The sequence below is a fragment of the Carcharhinus amblyrhynchos genome, chromosome 8, assembly GCF_965287045.1.
Source record: "Carcharhinus amblyrhynchos chromosome 8, sCarAmb.v2.hapA, whole genome shotgun sequence".
NCBI lineage: Eukaryota > Metazoa > Chordata > Chondrichthyes > Carcharhiniformes > Carcharhinidae > Carcharhinus > Carcharhinus amblyrhynchos.
The window spans coordinates 104,825,001-104,847,800 of record NC_137331.1 but is presented as its reverse complement, the minus strand read 5'-3'; positions in this window follow the sequence as shown (position 1 = coordinate 104,847,800).

The window sequence follows — 22,800 nt, the reverse complement described above, 5'->3', positions numbered from 1 at the left end:
ATAGTGCTACTAAGTCATTGTCTGCCTTATCTTAGTGCACTATAAACAGTAGGAAGAGAATTAGAATATTACATATAAGGACAGGAACAATGCCAATGAGCAAGTGTACTGCATAATTCCATAGTAATCTCAGTTTCATCACACCAACTTGCATAATATAGTACCTTTAACATCACAACATGTGCCAATGTCCTTAACAGGAACACAACTAGACAAATGAATTAGGATTTAAGAAACACCTTAAAAGGAGAGGGAAGTGATGAGGTTTAAGGAGGAAATTCCAAAGTGTAAGGCCTTAACAGCTGCCAACATTAATGTCAGGGCAAAGAAAGTCAGAGCTGCATTAAAAGGGCAAAATGGGAAGTATACCGAACGCTCGGAGACGGTTTAAATTGAAGCATTTGCGGGTCGGAAATCAATGTAGATTTGCACAGAAATGATGGATAAACAGAACTGAGATAAGATATGAAAGTAAATTTTTGGATGAGCTCAAGTTTCTGAGGAGATTCATTCAGAAAGAACTGAAATAGTCAAGTCTGGAGGTAACAAATGAACGATGAGGGTTCCAAAAGCAGAAAGGCAGGCACAGAGATTGGTGATGTTTGTAATGGAAAGACCTGGTACATTTATGGTTAACCTAGGATTGAGTGCAGTACTATCCACCATTGAAATAAGGCACTTAGCGCTTAAGTATCAATGTAGAGCTAGAGAGCAACATGTAAGCACATGTCGTGGAGCCTTCTCCATATCTGTAATCTCTACTGTTAATATTGTACGTAGTTCAGTGATGTTTATAAGGACTTAACAACTTCTACAAGGCTGCTTCATGATATCTAAGCAGTACTCAACATATGGAGCTAAAATCCAACTAAATAAAAAGAGGATCACCTTTTGAAATACTACAACACAAAATCACAAAATGAAGGAGATTGGTCTGCATCTGGAATTCTCTGAATATCAATTTTCAAGTTTCAACCACATCTCTGTAGGTAAATGGAATCCCTACAATGCAGAACGAAGCCATTCAGCCCATCATGTCTGTACCGACAACAATGCCACCCAAGCCCTATCCCCGTAACCCCATGTATTTACCCTGCTAGTCCCCTGACATAAAGGGGTAATTTAGCACGGCCAAGCAACCTAACCTGCACATCTTTGAACTGTGGAGCACCTGGAAGTAACCCACGCAGACACGGGAAGAATGCGCAAACTCCACACAGGCTAGTCACCCAAGGCCAGAATTGAACCCAGGTCCGTGGTGCTATGAGGCAGCAGTGCTAACCACTGTGCCACATGCCGCGAAAATGCGAATAGTCAAATACTGTTCACACCTGTCTGACCATCCTGCTAATCTGTGTCTTCCTGAAACGTTTTACCATTTTTCGCACTGCTTGCCTCAGTGAACAATGGGTCACATTTTCTGTACCCAACCTAGTTTACCCTCTAATGTAACCTCCCCAGGCAAGTCAAACACTCTGGGCAAATTTCTCACATGCCAGAACCCCAATCAAATTAGGCTTCCATTGTGCGACTTGAGCTATGTGGGGGAGTGAGCTGTGTCATAGCTCAGTATGGCCCAACTTAGCTATTATTGCAAAACTGGGGCTAAGCACTTTTACTTCAAAATGTTATTGGGAGGTTCGTATCAGGAAATGAGCAGGGTAAATGTGTGGGGTTACAGGGATAGAACTTGGGCGGCATTGTTGACAGTGCATGCTCAATGGGCTGAATGGACTCCTTCTACACTGTAGGGATTCCCTTTACCTACAGAGATGCGATTGAAAGATGAAAATTGATAGATTAATGTGCAGAGAATAGGATAGAGGTGGAAAGACTCTTCCCGCTCAAAAAAGACAAGAGGACTAGGGGGCACAGCCTCAAGATAAAAGGGGGGCGGTTTAGAACGGAGTTGAGGAGGAACTTCTTCACTCAAAGGGTGGTGAATCTCTGGAATTCTCTGCCCGTTGAAGTGGTGGAGGCTGCCTCGCTAAATATTTTTAAGACGCGGGTTGATGGGTTTTTGATAGGAGAGGGGATTAAGGGTTATGGGGAGAGGGCGGGAAAGTGGAACTGAGCAGCGACAGATCAGCCATGATCTTATTGAATGGCGGGGCAGGCTCGAAGGGCTGGATGGCCTACTCCTGCTCCTATTTCTTATGTTCTTATGTTCTTATGAGTTCCAGGTGCAGACCTATCTCTTTCATTATGTGATTTTGTATTGTATTCAAAGGGTGACACATATCATTTCAAAAATCACACTATTTGTGATGCCATTGAAATGGTTCAAAAGATAAATTTCTTTCTGAGGGTAGACTGTCCTCATGGATTGAGTCTGTTCAAACTTTCATTGATTACTTGTTCATATTTCAAGACAGAACATTAGATCGGGAAATTTGAGTTGAAGGATAAGAAAACATCTGTGATGTAGATCTCACATGTTTTCCCAGATTATGGGCAATTTTGATAATGCCATAGATTTTTGTCCTGCCCTAATAATCCAAGTTCGGAACATCATGAATCTTAAAGGAAAAATTCGAATTAATTGTGTTTTCATTACAATTTTGTCCTTGGCCTTCTCAGTAGTAGTATTTGTCAACCTGGCAGACACAACTGGTAGCATCATCTTTGGTTTTGAGACTGTATTTCTAGCTATATCATTATGGGTAGATTCAGGTTACTGATGTGTTGAAGGAGCCCCTGGAAAGGTCCAATCTCAGAAATCCCATGACTCTGCCTCCACTTCGTGGGTGCAAAATTGTTTCCATTCGCCCACCATTGTAATAGAAGCAAAGCTACGGGTACTGGAAAAGTGAAATAAAAACAGAAAACGCTGGAAAAACTCAGCAAGTCTGAGAGCACCCGTGCAGGGAGAAACAGAGTTAATGGGTGGAATTCCCCTGTCCCACGGACCAACAGAATCATAGTGAGCAGGGAGTGGACCATGCAAAAATGTATTGAGCTTGAGCGGAATTCTCTGGTTTTAGGACAAGTGTAGCTGGAGAATCTTACCCAATGTTTTGACTCTTCTGCAGGGCTACCATTGTGATATAGGCTTTAGAAGACACATCCAGAGCCCATTACTGAATGAGGTGTTTGAGCCTTTGCATGTACAATTCAAGAAATGAGTCAGTTTGAGGGCCTTTTTTCAAACATTCAACTACCAGGAGAATATTGGTTTACCTTTTGTTTTGTTGCTGCCCACTTTCCTCATCTATGGGCCATCAAAGTTTTATGCAGCATTTCATCAAACACCACATGAATCCTTTCACTGAGCACATTGCTGACTGGAGTTCCAGCAGTGGTATTCATAAATCGGATGCTCATGTTTTCGCACTCATCATTGGCAAATCCCTCTCCAAGACCAGTTAGAAACTTGATTGGTGTCCCTATCCATATCATTTTATCTTTGTTAAGTATTAGTTTAGAAATACTGGCCGGAAGTTTTATCACCCGCCTGTCACGGGAATCGGAGCGAGTGAGGGACGGACAACAGGAAGGCCCGTTGACCTTGGGCGCAATATTACAGTTTCAGGACAAGTGAGGCCGAAAAATCCCGTCTACTAAATCTGGTCATCAAGTCTTTAAATTGTAGATTGAAAATATTTCTGTTTTTGTTCCTTAACTTTAGATCAATGGCAATTAACTTGTTAATTTACCAATTATGTGCCAATTAAACACTAACGCGAGGATGTGGTGGCATTTTCTGATAGTTTAAACAGTTTGAACACCTCACACTGATCCCTTCTATTAGCTTGGCATATGTTTCATCACCTACACCACATGTCCAAAGTATTCTTAACTTCTCTCACTTCATGAACAATTAGTCTTAGTTCATCGTTCTGATTCTTACAACATAAGAACATAAGAACATAAGAAATAGGAGCAGGAGTAGGCCATCTGGCCCTTCGAGCCTGCCCCGCCATTCAATAAGATCATGGCTGATCTGTCGTGGCTCAGTTCCACTTTCCGGCCCTCTCCCCATAACCCTTAATCCCCTCTCTTATCAAAAACCCATCAACCCGCTTCTTGAAAATATTTAGCGAGGCAGCCTCCACCACTTCAACGGGTAGAGAATTCCAGAGATTCACCATCCTTTGAGTGAAGAAGTTCCTCCTCAACTCCGTTCTAAAACGCCCCCCCTTTATCTTGAGGCTGTGCCCCCAGTCCTACTGTCTTTTTTGAGCGGGAAGAGTCTCTCCACCTCTATCCTATCCATCCCATTCATCATCTTATACGTCTCAATGAGATCTCCCCTCATTCTTCTAAACTCCAACGAGTACAACATGAAACCATTAAATTAATGAAATTAATGAGAAGCATCAATTTTTGTTAAATGAATCAATCATGTCCTGGCTGGGGATAAATGCACATCCCTGATTTTCCAAAAAGTGTTACTTTTCTCATGCCTACACAGTTACGTCTGCAAATATATGAAAAAAGAGCATTAATTTTCTTCAGGAAAAAAACAACAGCGTGGAGAATGGGCAATCAGTCATATAACAAGATAGATTCGAGGGGGTCAGGCAACCTTCCTCCCTACTACTCAAGGCTGGAAGCAGCCTGCTTATTTTGTCAGGGCATTAAAACATGGGGAGGACGATGGGGGGGGTGGGGGTGAATGCCAGCTGTGATCATAGGTCAGGGTTTTCCCTTGAGACCTCTGTGTTTCAGTCAGGTTACCTTTTGCTTTATACAGAGTGCCCTTTAGACATGGCGCCCCGATCTCAGAGCAGCTGGGCTTTGCCAGCAAGTCGGCACTCTGCCCTCCACATAATGGTGTGAAACACCCCCAGCTAGTTGCTTGTAACAGAGTGTGGTCATATCTCGAGAGAAAACTGGATGCCAGTTTTCTTGCTGGAACAAACACTGCCTTTTTTTTATATAAGGTTTGTCGCATTGAGTCCTTTATTCTTTGTGTCACTGGGGAATATCAGACTTACAGATATCTAGCTCAATGCAACAATGTGCATCATCTCAGGTACTTTCTGATCAACTCAACTCCCCTGACTCCCAGTGCTGAGAAACATCCCGCCCCCTCAAATAAAGATTGTAACAAGAAAACTCCTGAAGAAGGTTTACATCACCAAACCACCACTACACAAAGACCTGACCAGTTCGCCTGCTACTCATCTCTCATCATACCAGCCTGTATGGCTAAGACTGCCTAAGGATAACAGCAGAAATCCTATGACAGCAGGAATGGAACCAACATGCCACCTTTAAAAACACTTCCTCAACACATCTGATCTGACAGCCCACCCACCAGGCCTCAACCGGCTACACCAACGTTGGCCACTCCTTAACCAGCTCTGCATGGCCTTTGTGCAGCAAATTGGCACAAGTGGGGCCTTGCAGGTATCCTGGATCCTGAGTCTGCGCTGACCACAATCCCACCTAGGCCCTATTTCCATAACCTCTTATATTTACCCGTTTAATCCCCCTGATATTAGGGTTAATTTATCATGACCAATCAACCAAACATGCACATCTTTGGGCTGTGGAAGGAAACTGGAGCATCTGGAGGAAAACCACACAGACACGAGGAGAACGTGCAAACTCCACACAGACATTGACCCGAGGCTGGAATTGAACCCGACGCTATGAGGCAGTAGTTCTAACCACTTTGCTGCCCAAAATAATGCACTTTTGAGCCAGCTATCATTAGTTGAAGACATTTGATTTAATAAAGTAAATATGGCAAGAATAACCAGTTGTTTATCTTCACACATTAAAATATAATTGCTGTGCTTCATCACGAACATCAGGCATCAGAGCTATAATCAGCTTGTCACCTATCAGCATAATGCAGGTAGCAGGATGGAGTTATTGAGAAACTAATGAAGTATTTATGCCACAAACTGCATTTTAATAGTTTCTGTTCAAGGATCTGCCTGAGGGTGCAATATTTCTTCATAGCTAATATAAATAGCTCAGTCAAACCTATACAGAATTAATTATGATGTTGGATTTCTTTTTATCTGTAAATGGGCATTAGCTTCAATAGCAATTTGGAGATGATCATGGGCAGTTGCACGTCAGAGTCACAGGAGTCAAGAACAGTTTATTGAGTCATATCCATACATAATTCTGCAGGCAAAAGTGTGTAGACATTAATCTCATTGTTGTTAGCAGGATTGCAGAGTGACTTCTTTGTGACTGTACATACTTACTTCATGCTGGGACATTTCCTTAATTTCACTGCAAACACTGAAGTAACATATTTCCGAAATAGTAGCAGTCACACAATAGAGAGAATGCAAGCCAGTACCAAAAATGGCAGTAGCACATGTTGTGCAGCACAAGGCAAGCCAAGTATGGATGCAACATCTGAAAGGTGACACTTATAAACTGCATGATGCCATATTATCAAGTGTCCTTGCAATGCAGACGTAAATTACACTGAGGTTCGTTACTGCAGACTATGGAAATATGCCCTGAATGTTGAAACTTAACACTTAGACAGTTCTTCTATCCAAGGTGGTTATGAAATTTATAAAGTTCAAACTGAGTAACGTTGTCCTCATTCATTAGTTAAACACAAAATCCCTGCAGTACAGAAACAGATCATTTGGCCCATTGTGCTTGCACCAACAACAATCACACCCAGATCCTATCCCCATAATCCCATGTATTTAGCCTGATGATCTCCCTGACACTAAGGGGCAATTTATCATGGCCAATCAACCTAATCCACACACAACCTTTGGAGTGTAGGGGGAAACCAGGACACCCGGAGGAAACCCGTGTAGACATGGAGAGAATGTACAAACTCCACACAGGCAGCCACCCAAGGCTGGAAATGAATCCAAGTCTATGGTACTGTGAGGTAGCTGTGTTAACCACTGTACCACCCAAATAGAAAAGATAAAACTATTGTTTGCAAGGGTTGGGCGTTGGGAAATTCTTTCATCCCTGGTGCCTGCCTTTGAATTCTCTGAGACTGATGCTAATAAAGGTGATGGGATTTTGCAATGATAAAATTGGACCAAACAGAGCTGGATTCATTAAAAAAAAGTAAGTGCATAACGGGTGAGTAAAAATGGTGTTGCCTCCTTTGCAGACCACCATGTAATGTCATAGCCTGAGCTGTATCTATCATTACTAAGGAGAATTATAGTGGTGCTATGGTTGGAAAAGGTAAAGGACTGTTTAATAGTATGATTGCCAAGTTGCTGGTTCTGACAGCTGGTAAGCTGTTAAATGATAGGAGAGCATTGTAAAAGTGGAATAATCTTCAAATGGATTAGATTAGATTACCCATTGGATAAAGTGCTGTTCTGTATTATATAATCTCAAAAGGTTATCCCAGAGTGAGATCTAGAGAAAAATACTTGACTATTACTTAGTATCAACATAGCCATCTGTTTGGTTTTTTTATAAGCTTTGACAGAAACATGAGTTTCCATTCATTCTTTGCAAATCAGCTCAGCCATCTGTTTGGCTGTTTGTAAGCTTTGACAGATACATGAGCTTTCACTCATTCTTTGCAAATCACTTCAGCCACCTTTTTGGGTATTTACAAGTTGGTATACTTATTATCATTGAAAGGGGAGATCAGAACCTTCAATTCCTGACAAACCTCAGACTTTCAGCACATGTGAAGACTGGGCGCAGTCTATTCATTTGCAGTTGTCAGTGTAAACTCTTTGGGCCAATGACAGGTCCAATACGCTGATACAGAGAAGAAAAATGACATGATAACCTGGGCTACCTCACTGAGACGAAGTACCACTGAGAAGACATGCCCCACGTGGAGGACAAGAGAGAGCGGATAGGGAAAGCTCACAAAGGGAGAGAAAACAGTGCCAGCCTCTATGGAAATATCGCAGAGAGAGGACAGGGACAGGAAAATGTCCAGTTCAGTTAAAAAGAGAGAAGCTACATGACAGACTTCAATGAGGAAAGGGATGGAAAGAAGCAGACTTTAAACGAAGAGGATTCAAGGAAGCCCGAGTAATTGAAGAGGGCCTGGAAGAAGCTCTGTTAATTGGAGAGGGCTGAGGAGAAGGCCTGAGGATTGAAGAAGGCAGCCAAAAGTTGGTGACATTGTGGTGTGGGCTGTTGGGATAAAGATACACCTTTGGAGAATAAGTGTCTTGCACAGCATGACCAAAGTTGTGCATGTGAATTGGTGTTTGAATGTTTATACAAGAATCCAGGGAAACAGAATCTCCCTGATTGAAATGCTACGTGCTGGGCTGTTGTTGATTCCGTCTGAGTTCAAATGACTTTTGGAAAGAATTCCAGGTTAGGTCTTTGAAAGTGAAGATTACAATTCTTCATGAGAGAAAGAGTTTCACTGAGATTGGTTGACTCACAATGTTTAATCATTTATGAGTGGATTCTCGAGAAATCCATGGTCTCTGCCTTGGTCATGAAGTAGGGAAAAAGCATTTTGTACCTGAAAGGAAAGGGTTAATGGATTTTGTACCTAGAATATGTCACAAACATGGCCATTCATCATAGCTGATCTTCCCAGACTTATATTGCTACTGGCATTAATGTAAATGTCTCATATACTTTAACTCTTGTTTTTATGACAGCTGATAGTTAAATGTGACTGTTATTTTGTAGACTTTGTAAATCTTACCTATCAGTATTAGCTAGACATCGTTACACAGATGGTAGTTTACGATACCGGCTTTTAACAGCTGCTGATGGCAGATAGCGATACCGGCTTTGAACAGGAAGAGTCCTGCTCGGACAGCCGCGATCGCACAAATAACTTCAAAGACAGGGATGCTGGTACTGCTGCAGAAGGGTTTTCCTGTGTCCAGCCTGCAGGACTGTAATTCCTGATTAACTCTGGGGCTCCATCACAGCCCAGGAAGGAAGAACTGGAGGTTTGGCAGGAATTGGAACTTTGAATCGTGATTCTTGCTAGAGCTCATAATGTATAAATGTCCACTTGTGTTTGTGTTCTGTGAGAAGTCTGGTAAGCCTTAATCGGAGCCGGCTTCTCCCCAGAGCTTTGGAATAAAAACCACTGTATTTTGACTCACTGTCTCAGAGGTATTATTTTACCTACAACAGTCATATCTATCATTCATTGTGTAGTGTGGGCCTTGTCTGCCTAAAACTGACAATCTGTGGAAGCCAATCCAGGCATTGGAAAATTCACTCATCATTAGCGCTGAGGTGGCTTGCAGGTAAATTCTCAGCAATGGAGGTGAACCTGAGGAGGGGTTAGAGATGTTAGAGCCAGAGAGGTAAGCATGGACAATTAGTGATAGACTACAATACTATTGTGGAGCCTAGGGGATCACTACTTTTCCCCCAGCTCTCAGAAATGATAGAAACGTGAGGTTACTTACTCTTTTTCACAATTCATTCATGGATGTAGGCATTGCTGTGAAGGCTAACCTTTAATGTCCGTCCTGAATTTGCCCTTGAGATTCATCTAAGTACCTTGTTTGGCCATTTCAGAGGACAGTTAAGACTCAAGCACAGTGCTGTGAGCCTGAATTCACATATAGGCCAGGCCAAATAAGAAGTGCAGATATCCTTCCTCAGGGAATATTAATCAACTTTACAGCCAGGATTTTACGGTCCCTCCTGCCTGGTGGTATATTACTGCCCTGCCAAACTGAATGGAGATTTAAATGGCTCGCCACAGCTGCCAGTGGAGAAATGCTGTGGCAGTGTTATAAAATCCTGGCTATGAGTTTTTATCCTGTAGTTTAATGGCCCTATTATTGATACCAGCTTTTCTCTGTTTCAAGTTCATAATTGACTGAATGGAATTTCTTGAGCTACCACAGTGGGGTTTGAGGTTATGAGAAGACTTTTCTTAGACTGACAGAGTCCTGATGCATGCAGGATAGGAAAGCTGATATTGAGTCAATAATCGTTCCTGTTGCTGAAAAGCATGTCATTTCCTAGCTTGAAAAAAATATTCTTCCATAGTTGGCCCTCCCCCATCCCACTTGCAGTAAAAGCTGTCAGACAACTATGAAAACCAATTGTCATCTGATCCTGTATCGTATTGTTTAGTTCAGGCAACAATTACAAAGATTAAATCATAAAACTAAAAGTCAGCATCAAATCTTTTAAATGCTATTTATCATGAACCTGACAATGAAAATCTTGATGCCATTAAGGTCAGGGAGTATGAATACAGATGAGTAATGATTTAATATAATAGGTATATTGTTTCCTTTACAATAGCAGTGAAGTTAATTGCTTGCTATTGATCATTTTCAAAGGAAGGGAAGAATTGACTGAAGATCTCCTGAAGCATCGGTCAGAGGTTCAGGATGAAGTTGATTTCAGTGGCACTCATTTCTTGGTTCCAGAATGATGTCTATTGTACATGTATTCTCCCTAAAAACTCTATCTGGATAGGGCCTCCAATGGAAAGGGCTGCTCTCCCTCTCTCTTCCAGCAAAGCGTGTGGGATACCAAAACGGCAAAGGGCATAGCAGGCAGATCAAGAGGTCGCATTGAATTGATGCCAGCACTGCTATTTTTGCGCTCTTAATTCTACCCTGTGCTCCCTTTTAACCTCACATAGCACACCAAAACGTTAAGCAGCATGAAGGACATCCACACTTGCCTTATTTAAAGAGATGATCAACTACTTACAGTATAGTAACTGGGTGATTTCTCTTATGATGATACTGTACGATTGATATAGTTTTATTTTTGAGGGGGACTGATTTAAGATTCAGTATTTTTCTAGGGGGAATGTAGCAGATGATGGAAGGTAGGACAATAACTCATTTTAGTTTGGAATGTGTTACTTTTTAGAAGGCTTAGTACATTTTTGTTTACTTGAGTTCTCCAGGGTTTTCAGATTCAGATTAGATTGCTTGACACATCAGGTTAAAGAGAGGAGCTAGGTAGTCTTGCAGTAGGAAAAAAAAGTTTCATTCTTAAAGAGACAGTTAACAATGGTTTCATAGTCATCAGTAATTCCAGATATATTTTCTTGAATTCAAATTCTACCATCTGCCATGGTGGGATTTGAACCTGGGTCTCTAGAACATTAACTGAGTTTCTGGATTAATAGTCCAGTGATAATACCACTAGGTCATTGCCTATGGGAGAGGAGAAAATAAAAAGTCAACCATTGGCAGCTCCACTGTTAGAAAAGAACATAAGAACATAAGAACATAAGAAATAGGAGCAGGAGTAGGCCATCTAGCCCTTCGAGCCTGCCCCGCCATTCAATAAGATCATGGCTGATCTGTCGTGGCTCAGTTCCACTTTCCTGCCCTCTCCCCAAAACCCTTAATCCCCTCTCTTATCAAGAACCCATCAACCCGCTTCTTAAAAATATTTAGCGAGGCAGCCTCCACCACTTCAACGGGCAGAGAATTCCAGAGATTCACCACCCTTTGAGTGAAGAAGTTCCTCCTCAACTCCGTTCTAAACCGCCTCCCCTTTATCTTGAGGCTGTGCCCCCTAGTCCTACTGTCTTTTTTGAGCGGGAAGAGTCTCTCCACCTCTATCCTATCCATCCCATGCATCATCTTATATGTCTCAATGAGATCTCCCCTCATTCTTCTAAACTCTAACGAGTACAAGCCTAGTTCATTCAGCCTCTCCTCATAGCTCAACCCCCTCAACTCTGGTATCAGCCTAGTAAACCTCCTCTGCACTCCCTCCAAGGCCAAAATATCCTTGCGCAGGTGCGGCGCCCAAAACTGCACACAGTACTCCAGCTGCGGCCTCACCAATGCCCTATACAGCTGCAGCAAGACCTCCCTACTTTTATATTCAATCCCCCTCGCTATGAAGGCCAGCATCCCATTCACCTTCCTGACCACCTGCTGCACCTGCAAGCTGGGTTTTTGCGACTCATGCACAAGGACCCCGAGGTCCCTCTGCACCGTCGCCATGATAAGGGAGAAATGGAGTAAGAAATGCAGGATTATGTCTGTGGATACCCTAATCTTCATTGCCTTCAGCCTTGGCAGAGAATCCCAAGGCTTTTTATACATATATAAAGACTAAGAGGGTGGCCAGGGAGAGGATTGGCCCACTGAAGAACAAGGAAGGGATTCTATGCGTGGAGCCAGGGGAAATGGGTGAGTATTTAATGAGTACTTTGAATCAGTATTCACCAAAGAGCAGGATCTGGTGGATGATGATCCTGGGGAAGGGTGTGTAGATAGTTTGAGTCATGCTGAGATCAGAAAGGAGGAAATATTGGGGGTCTTGAGAAAAATTAAGGTAGACAAGTTCTCAGGGCCTGATGGGATATAACCCAAAATACTGAGAGAGGCAAGGGAGAGAAATCTTTGTATCCTCACTGGCTACAGGGGAGGTCCCAGAGGATATCCAAAGTTGTTCTTTTGTCTAAGAAGGGTAGCAGGGATAATTCAGCTAATTACAGGCCAGTGAGCTTTGTGGTAAGGGTAGGGAAATTATTGGAGAGGATTCTTTGAGACAGGATTTATACCCACTTGGAAATAAGGGAGTGTTTTAGTGAGAAGCAACCTGGTTTTGTGAAGGGGAGGTGGCGTCTCACTAACTTGATTAAATTTTTCAAGGAAGTGACAAAGATGATTGATGAGAATAGGGCAGTGGATGTTACCTACATCAATTTTGGTAAGGCCTTTGACAAAGTCCCTCATGGCAAACTGGTGCAGAAGGTGAAGTCGCATGGGATGAGAGGTGAACTGGCAAGGTGGATACAGAACTGGCTCAGTCATAGAAGACAGAGGGTAGCAGTGAAGAGTGTGTTTCTGAATGGAGGGCTATGACAAGTGGCGTTCCTCAAGGATCAGTGCTGGGACCTTTGCCGTTTGAAATATATATAAATGATTTGGAGGAAAATGTTGATTAGTAAGTTTGTGAACAAAACATATGTTGGTGAATTTGAGGATAGTGATGAGGATCAGTAGAGGATACAGCAGGATATGGATCAGTTGGAGACTTGGGTGGAGAGATGGCAGATGGAGTTTAATCCGGACAAATGTGAGGTAATGCATTTTGGAAGGTCTAATACAGATAGGAAATATACAATAAATGGGAAAACCCTTCAGGGTATTGATAGGCAGAGGTATCTGTGTGTACACTGGTCACTGAAAGTGGCAACACAGGTGGAGAAGTTAGTCAAAAAGGCATGGGGCATGCTTGCCTTCATCTGATGTGGCATGGAGTTTAAAAATTGGCAAGTCATGCTGTAGCTTTATAGAACCTTAGTTAGGCCACACTTGGACTATAGTGTTCAATTCTGACTGCCACATTACAAGAAGGATGTGGAGGTTTTGGAGAGGGTACAGAAAAGGTTTATTAGAAGGTTGCTTAGTATGGAGGGCTATGAGGAGAGGTTGGAGAAACTTGGTTTGTTCTCACTGGAATGACAGAGGTTGAGGGGCGAACTGATAGAAATCTACAAGATTATGAGGGCCATGGCCAGAGTGGATAATCAGAAGTTTTTTTTCTCAAGTAGAAGAGTCAATTACTCGGGGGCATAAGTTTAAAATGCGAGGGGCAAAGTTTAAAGGAGATGTACGAGGCAAGTTGTTTACACAGAGGGTGGTGGGTACCTGAAACGCATTGCTGGAGGAGCGAGTGGAAGCGAATACAATAGTGATTTCTAAGGGGCAAATACATGAATAGGATGGAATAGAGGGATATGGTACCTGGAGGGGTAGGGGATTTTAGTGGAGTCAGACAGCATGGTCGCTGTAGGCTTGGAGGGCCAAAGGGCCTGTTCCTGTGCTATAATTTTCTTTGTTCTTTGCTCTTTGTTCCATAATTCCTACACTTTGATTGGTATATGCTATTCCTTGTAATCAAATTTGAAACTATAATTGTTTGTGTATTTCCAATTCCACACTTTGACCGCTCTTAAGAATTCAGTCAAGACTCTGTAGCTGCAGTGAACTAATAAATCTTCTTAAACCGCTCTGCGGCTCTGTCTGGCTACTTGAGGGGAACAATAGTTTTAACTACAACCAACGTCGTGACAACCCCATAACAGTTTATATGAGTGTCCTGCAATCTGTGTAGGGGATGTGGCTTCCATAGTTGAATAGCTGCAGGCAAGGTGTGAAAGACAGGTTTGAGGCTTGCAAGAATGCTGTGAGTGCTAGGGGAAGGGGGGAGGTATTACGAAAGACAGTTAGACGTGAGTCCTGATTGATAGTGATTGTTTGTAGGTGAGTAATTGGGGTTGTGATGAATTGAACAGTGGCTAGTAATGTGGGTGGAAGGCTATGAGATTTGAAGATGCAGCCACAGGACAGCTGATGGGTGTAGTCAACGAACAGCATGAGGGACACGGGCATAGAAATCGTTACAATTAGCCAGCAGCTTGGAGCTGGCATACCGTCTGCATTGCATTGGGATGGTTGTGGGGTTAATTGTGTATCACCATTCGTGCGCAGAAGCTAACTAATTTAAGCCTGTTGCATCAAGACCAAAAAGCTCTACTTGCAAAAATAATGCAGCAAGCTCCTTTCAAATTACAAGGAAATTTCCTTTGACAAACATCCACATGCTATTTAGTTAGCTTCAATTTTTCAGTGCCTTGTGCCTCATGAAAATTTTCCTGCTTTTGATTTTGAATATAATGGCTAAATTGGGAGAGCAATACTCAATTATGGGGCAGCATGATTTGTACCTCCAATGATATAATCTCTTTGGATTTTATGTCAGTGTTAGTTATGCTGGAGTAGTGTTATCACTTTGGACTCCAAAATTGCATTAGTTTTCAGAGGTTTTTTTCTCCTCATGTTTCCACTCAAACTCATGTTCATGTCATCAAAGATAAAATCTATAATGACCCAACACAATCAGGCATCTTTTTTTTTAATGTAATTTTGGAAAAAGGGCTTTGCTGTGGAAAATTATTGTGGCAACTTGGTGTAGCTTTATTAAAACAGCGGTAAATGGGTTTATCACAAAAATAAACATTTAAGTTCACGACTTTTAAGACAACAAGAACATAACACAAGAATGCAAGTAGAAGCAGGAATAAGCCACCAGACCTTAAGCCTGCCCCGCCATTCACAGAAACATAGAAATGAGAGGCAGAATTAGGCCATTTGGACCATCGAGGCTGCTCCGCCATTCATTACAATCATGGCTGATTATCGAATTCAATATCCTGATCCTCCCTTCCCTCCATATCCCTTGATCCCTTTAGCTTCAAGAGCGATACATATTAAATATGATCATGGCTAATCTGCACAGAGTGATTTACTGGTTATATAGTAGTTAGGCTCTTGGTCAATTGAAAATAAAATGGAGACTTTGAAACATGCCCATTTGTATCTTTGTGCCTGGGAAAATCACTTCATTTTAAGAGCTGACTTGAAGAAAATAAGTAGCACAACTGAGATGTGGCCAGGTTTCGAGGGTGTGGAGTACAGCTTCAGCAATGATGTATTTTTTTAAAACCTTTTCAGTTCAAATCATCCAAAATAACACAAAACATCACGGATTTGCATCAAACAATTGCCCTTTTACGGACAACGATGAGGAGGTTTTTTTTATCTCAGAAGGTTGTGCGACTTTGGAACTCTCGACCTCAGAAGCTAGGGGGCGTGGAGTCTCTAAATGTTTTTAAGGCAGGGGTGGATAGATCTTAGGTGGATAGATTTTTGTTAGGAAGAGAGTCAAAGGCTGTCAGGGATGGCAGGGAATGTAGAACTCAACTTAAACATATCAGCCATGATCTTACTCAATGGCAAGGAGGCTTGAGGGGCTGAATGGCCTACTTATGCCCCTACTTCATATGTTCATTTAATACACAACTGAAATATTTTGATTATTTTCTATTGATTTGGCCAGGTGGAGAGATGAGGAGGGTTAATATTTTGAATCCGTATAACTCTTCTTCTGGTGAATTTTACTGGAAAAACATTACAACCTCACAAGTACTCCAGACCTCTTGTATTCACTCCACATTGATAACTTGTGCTAGATTTGTTCCTTGTAGTTAACACATTCTTTTCTTTTAAATATTTCAGAATAATGGACAGGAATTTATTTAAGGTTGAGTCTTAAAGTGAGATCCAGTAAACTTGAGACTGATCAGATAACTCCCAATGGATGCAGCTCTGAATAATCTGAAAATAATTATCTCATATTAATATTGTCTGCTTTGCATTGAATTCATAAATATCTATGATATCAGTCAGGACTCTCAAGGGTAATTAAGTGAATTTCTTAAAGAAACTGAAGCAGAAAGTACTGAAAGAACTCCTTAGTTCAGTCCACAAGCATGGCCCCAACCTCCTTGTTGTTTGCCATTTCAACTCATCACATTGCTCTCATGCCCACATATTTGCCCTTAACCTGCCACAATGCTCCAGTGAAGCCCAGTGCAAATTGACAGAACAGCTCCTCATATCCCACTTGAGGCACTTTACAGGTCTCTGGAGTCATCATGGGTTCAACAGATTCAGATTGTAAACTCTCCACCATCTTGGCCCCCTTTTTAAATCTCCCTGTTTTTGACCCAACCCACCCTCTCCCACAGGATCTTTAGTCACTGGTTCCTATGTTTTGCTTTCACATAGTGCCAATCTTTAACCTGTATTTAACACACTCTGCTAGCTTACCTCTATACTGGTATCAACTCCCTCTGTATTATTTGACATAGTAAAAAGTCTGACAACACCAGGTTTTAGTCCAACCGATTTGGGGCTAACCCCGAAAGCTCGTGAGTCTATTATCAAATAAATCAGTTGGACTAAAACCTGGTGTTGTCAGACTTTTTACTCTGTTTACGCCAGTCCAACGCCGGCATACCCACATCATTATTTGACATAACCATTACAACTCCTGTGATCCTGTGCCCATCTTTGTGCAATCTTTTCTAGCTCACCTTCTGCCCCACCTTCTCCCCTCTACCCCTAAGATCCATCACAGTCACCCAGGTTCAATTCTGGCCTCAGGTGACGCTGTGGAGTCTGCACGTTCTCCCCGTGACTGCATGGGTTTCCTCCAGGTGCTCCGATTTCCTCCCAAAGGTGTCTGGGTTAGGTTGATTGGCCAAGCTGAATTGCCCCTTATTGTCAGGAGGATTTGTAAGATAAATGCATGGAGTAATGGGGATAGGACTCAGATGGGATTGTTGTTAGTGCAGGCTCGATAGCCCGAATGGCTTCTTTCTGTGCTGTTGGGATTCTATGATTCTCTTCCCTTCTTTAGTTCTGAAGAAGAGTTATACGGATTTGAAACATTAAATCTTCTCCTCTCTTCACAGATGCTGCCTGACCAACTGAGCTTTTCCAGCATTTTCGGTTTTATCAAGTTCTTCTGACTCTCCTTTCGAGCTTTTAAAATTTATTTATTTGTCACAAGTAAGGCTTACATTAACACTGCAATGAAGTTTATTGAAAATTCCCCCAGTTGCCACGGTCCAGCACCTGTTCGGCTCAATGCACCTAAGCAACATGTCTTTCAGAATGCGAGTGGAAACCAGAACACCTGGAGGAAACCCACACAGACACAGGGAGAACATGCAAACTCCACAACGACAGTGACCCAAGCTGGGGATGAAACCCGGATCCCCGATGCTGTGAAGCAGCTGTGCTAACCGCTGTGCCACCCACAGTGACATTGGAGGAGAGTAAGAATGTATGGTCGAACAGAAAAATATTAACAAGCCTTTTCGGGATCGCACTGGCTGAATGTGCTGAGAAACACCAAGAAAGAAAACTTCAGGCTCCATCAATGCAGCGCAGATCACACTGAAACTGTTGCTTGCCTGTGACTGTTCTCAGCTGGATTCCAATTTGCAGGACATTTAAATTCAGTAGTCTGAAATCAACATGCATTCCAGTTAAACATTCTATAATTTATTTATCTGTTCAGCCACTGATTCAAACTCTTAATTAATGTCTCTGCATTGATTTTAGAGCAAATCTGAAAACTACTTTTGCACAGAACACTCAATATGTTTTCAGCTCTTGATAGCAGATCTGAAACCGCTTGATTATAGTTGTTTATTACCATGTCCTATGTGAAATTTAAAGGCAACAGGGTGGCACATAGGTTATCACTGCTGCCTCACAGCATCAGGGATCCGGGTTCAATTCCAGCCTCAGGTCATTGTCTATTTGGAGTTTGTACGTTTTCCCGTGTCTGCATGGGTTTCCTCCGGGTGCTCCGGTTTCCTCCCACAGCCCAAAGATATACAGCTTAGGTTGATTGGCCATGCTAAATTGACCCTTGGAGTCAGAGGGATTTAGCAGGGTAAATACATGGAGTTACAGGGAGAGGGCCTGGGTGGGATTGTGCAGACTCAATCGGCCAAATTACCTCCTTCTACATCATAAGGATAGCATCCGTAGAATCCACCAAGATTGGTGGAAAGGCAACTTGTGCGGAGGGTGTGGAAAGTCTGCAGAAGGATCTAGATAGGCTGGGCGAATGGGCCAGGAACTGGCAAATGGAATTTAATGTGAGCAAGTGTGAGGTTGTCCACTTTGGTAGGAATAATGGTAGGAAGGACTATTACTTACGTGGCGAAAAACTGCAGCAGGCGACGGTGCAGAGGGACCTTGGGGTCCTTGTGCATGAGTCGCAAAAACCCAGTCTACAGGTGCAGCAGGTGGTCAGGAAGGCGAATGGGATGCTGGCCTTCATAGCGAGGGGGATTGAATATAAAAGTAGGGAGGTCTCGCTGCGGCTGTATAGGGCACTGGTGAGGCCGCAGCTGGAGTACTGTGTGCAGTTTTGGTCGCCGCACTTACGCAAGGATATTTTGGCCTTGGAGGGAGTGCAGAGGAGGTTTACTAGGCTGATACCGGAGTTGAGGGGGTTGAACTATGAGGAGAGGCTGAATAAACTAGGCTTGTACTCATTAGAGTTTAGAAGAATGAGGGGAGATCTCATTGAGACATATAAGATGATGCATGGGATGGATAGGATAGAGGTGGAGAGGCTCTTCCCACTCAGAAAAGACAGTAGGACTAGAGGGCACAGCCTCAAGATAAAGGGGGGGCGGTTTAGAATGGAGTTGAGGAGGAACTTCTTCACTCAAAGGGTGGTGAATCTCTGGAATTCTCTGCCCGTTGAAGTGGTGGAGGCTGCCTCGCTAAATATTTTTAAGACGCGGGTTGATAGGTTTTTGATAGGCAAGGGGATTAAGGGTTATGGGGAGAGGGCGGGAATGTGGAACTGAGACACGACAGATCAGCCATGATCTTATTGAATGGCGGGGCAGGCTCGAAGGGCTAGATGGCCTACTCCTGCTCCTATTTCTTATGTTCTTATGTTCTTATCCCTACAGTACAGAAGGGGTCATTAGGTCCATTGAGTCAAACGTAATCCCACCCAGGACCTTTACCCACAACCCCGCACATTTACTGTATTAATCCCCCTGACACCCGGGTCAATTTAGCATGGCCAATCAACCTAACCCACACATCTTTGGACTGTGGGAGGAATCCGGAGCACCCAGAGGATGCTAGCGAAATAAGAAAGGTAGCTCATTTGGTTCTGTTGTCTGTCAGAGCTATGCAGTGCGGGTTTTTTTAATGAACACAATGGAGAGAATTTTAACACTCAAGAATGGATGAGTTGGGGTAAGTCCTTTAGAAAAGTGTGTTTTTTTTGGATTATAACCACAACAGAACTCAAAGACGCGCACTTCCCGATTTAATGGAGGGGCCCGTGGAAATCTTGTGGAAGCTCTCCTCACTAAAGTGAGGTCTTTCATTTGTGTACTTATTAACACACTTAGGCGATCTTAATAAGGGTGTCCTTAAATTGAATTTTGCTAATGTTTAAATTTAACTTCTCCGACATGTATTTCCCATGGCTTGGGAAACTGACCGCTGAAGCAGAGACAAGGTTGAACCACATTTCAAATTATTCATTAAAATTCTGATTGCTAAATCTGAATACAGCTTCACTTATTAAATGCTGCTGGTTCCATTGGGCAAGCGTTTAGCAGAAAGTTCTTCCCTTGATGCAAATTTTCCTAAACTTTCGAGGCTTTCAAACTGACAAATCAAGATGGGAGGCATCTTAAGAACATAAGGACATAAGAAATAGGAGCAGGAATAGGCCATCTAGCCCTTCGAGCCTGCCCCGCCATTCAATAAGATCATGGCTGATCTGTCATGGCTTAGTTCCACTTTCCCGCCTTCTCCCCATAACCCTTAATCCCCTTGCCTATCACATATCCCCTTGGATATGTGTCTGACAGGGCGGGAGAAGAGCAGGGCCATCACCATACATGGCTATGACAAAGTGTTGAGATGGAATCAGCACTTGCATGGGAGAAAGGGAGACAGAGAGATGTGTAGCTACACAAGGTTCACATTAGGGGAAACCATAGCATCCCTATAAGTGCAAAATTTGGCTATTTGGCCCATCAAATCTGAACCAACTCAATGAAAGAGTATTGCACCCAGGCCCATTTCCTCCCTAAGCCCACATATTAACCATGGCTAATCCACATAACCCAGACTTTTTTGGACACTAAAAGACAATTTAGCACGGCCAATCCAGCTAAACTGCACATCTTTGGACTGCACGAGGAAAGTGGAGCATCTGGAGGAAACCCACTTAGACACGGGAAGAACATGCAAATTCCACACAGTCACCCATAGCCAGAATTGAACCCAAGTCCCTGGTGCTGTGAAGCAGTAGTGCTAACCACTGTGCCACCATACCACCCTAAGTGCACAGCAAGGGGCTGCTGAAGTCAGGGCCTGCAGGCAGACTCTCCGGGCAGCGGACTCCCGGGTGCATCACTGAGGGAGCACTCCATTGTCAGAGGCACCTTTTCAGATGAGATATTAACTGAGGCCCTTCAGCCCTCTCACTGAATGAAAGATGCCATGGCTGCTTTTTTAAGTTTAAGGCAGATGTTCAGCTTCCTTGACCTCTCAAGAGCAGTGATTCCACAGGCTATGTTTGTCATGTCAGGTAGTAGAGGATATCAGCAACAGCCGTGAAGAAGAAGAAGGCATATGGGATTCATTTTATTATCTGAGATATAGGACATAAGAGTAGGGAGGTTATATTGGAGCTGTATAAAACACTTGTTTGGCCAAAGCTAAAGAACTGTGTCCAGTTCTGGTTGGCACACTATTGGAAGGGTGCCATTACACAAGAAAGGGTCCAGAGGAGATTGACCAGGATGTTGCCTGGGCTGGCGCATTTCAGCTATGAGGAGAAGCTGGTTTGGCTGGGGTTGTTTTCATTAGAGCAGAGAAGGCTGAGAGGGGCCTGACTGAGGTGTACAAAATTATGAGGAACATTAATAGGGTAGATGGGAAGAGCTTTTCCTTTTAGTAGAAGGATCAATAACAAGGGGGCATAGACTTAAAGTGCGGAGGGGAGATTTAGAATCATAGAATCATATAGTGCAGAAGGAGGGCATTCAGCCCATTGAGTCTGCACCGACCACAATCCCACCCAGGCCCTATCCCCATCACCCCATGCATTTAAAGGGGATTTGAGGAAAACCTTTATTATGCAGAGGTTGATGGGAATCTGAAACTCACTGCCTGAAAGGCTGGTAGAAGTGGGAATCCTCAAAACATTGAAGAAGCATTTAAATGCACACTTGAAATGCCATAGCATACAAAACTATGGACTAGGTGTTGGAAAGTGGGATTACAATAGATAGGTGCTGGGTACCTGGCACAGACACAATGGGTCAAAGGGCCACTTTCTGTGCTATACTCTATGACCATGACTCTAAGACCTGCTAACGAATGGACCTCTTTATTAAGGGCACCAAAGGTGACTATTTCCCTCAATTCTGTTGCTTCTCTGGAAAGAAGAGAAGTACATTGAGGGTCTCACGGTTTGCTTCAGATAAATGATTGGACGACTGATGGATGGGTCATTTGCCAGGACTAAGATAATGTAAATTGCCTCTTGGTGTTGACACTAGCTACAGCACTCATGTTCAGCGCTCTGTCAAGATGCCCACAACTTCAAATGCCATCTGCAATCTGAGCATCACTGTACCAACCAGGGAGTTTCAAAAAACAACAAAGGATGGTGTACAACTACAAGAAGATGTTAATGAAGGTCTGGACCAGATTCCCTGGGAGTTATGATGTATTGAGGCAGTCCATAATTTCAGATCTTTTCTTTCCTGGAAGCAGAATATTCAGTCATCAAAATAAAGTCGGTACATGTGTACTAAAGTAATTTGTAACTCTGTCACCGGGTATCCTTGAGTTCCCAGGTTCTCCATCTCCAGTTAAGGTGGGCTCATATCTCCAGGGCATCCTCCTCTGAGTTACTGTCAGACTGAAGAATTGAACTACATAAGAGTTGGGGTGCATTGCAGCAGTAAATGGGCAGTACGGTGGCACAGTGGTTAGCACTGCTGCCTCACAGTGCCAGGGACCCAGGTTCAACTCTGGCCTCAGGTCACTCTCTGTGTGGAGTTTGCATGTTCTCCCCACACCTGTGTGGGTTTTCTCCGAGTACTCTGGCTTCCTCCCACAGTCCAAAGATATGTGGGTTAAATTGATTGACCATGCTAAATTTACCCGAGTGTCAGGGGGATTAGCAGTATAAATATGAGCAATTACAGGAACAGGGCCTGGGTGGGATTATGGTCAATGCAGATCCAATGGGCCGAATGGCCTCCTTCTGTACTGCAGGGATTCTATGGATTCTATAGTCTACTTAGAGAGATGAAGAGCTACTTAGAAAGGAAATGAAGGATGCTGCTGGAACTTAACCAGATGCGAGGACTGATGTGATGGAGTAGACTTGACAAGGTGATGAAGAGGAAGTGGGTAGAAAACAGCTTAAGTTCAGAATAGGTGTAGTTGACTCAGGAAATATAGTCACTTATTCTGACCTTAAGCTGTTTTCTACCCTGCTTCTGAGATCAGAGTCCAATTGCAGAAG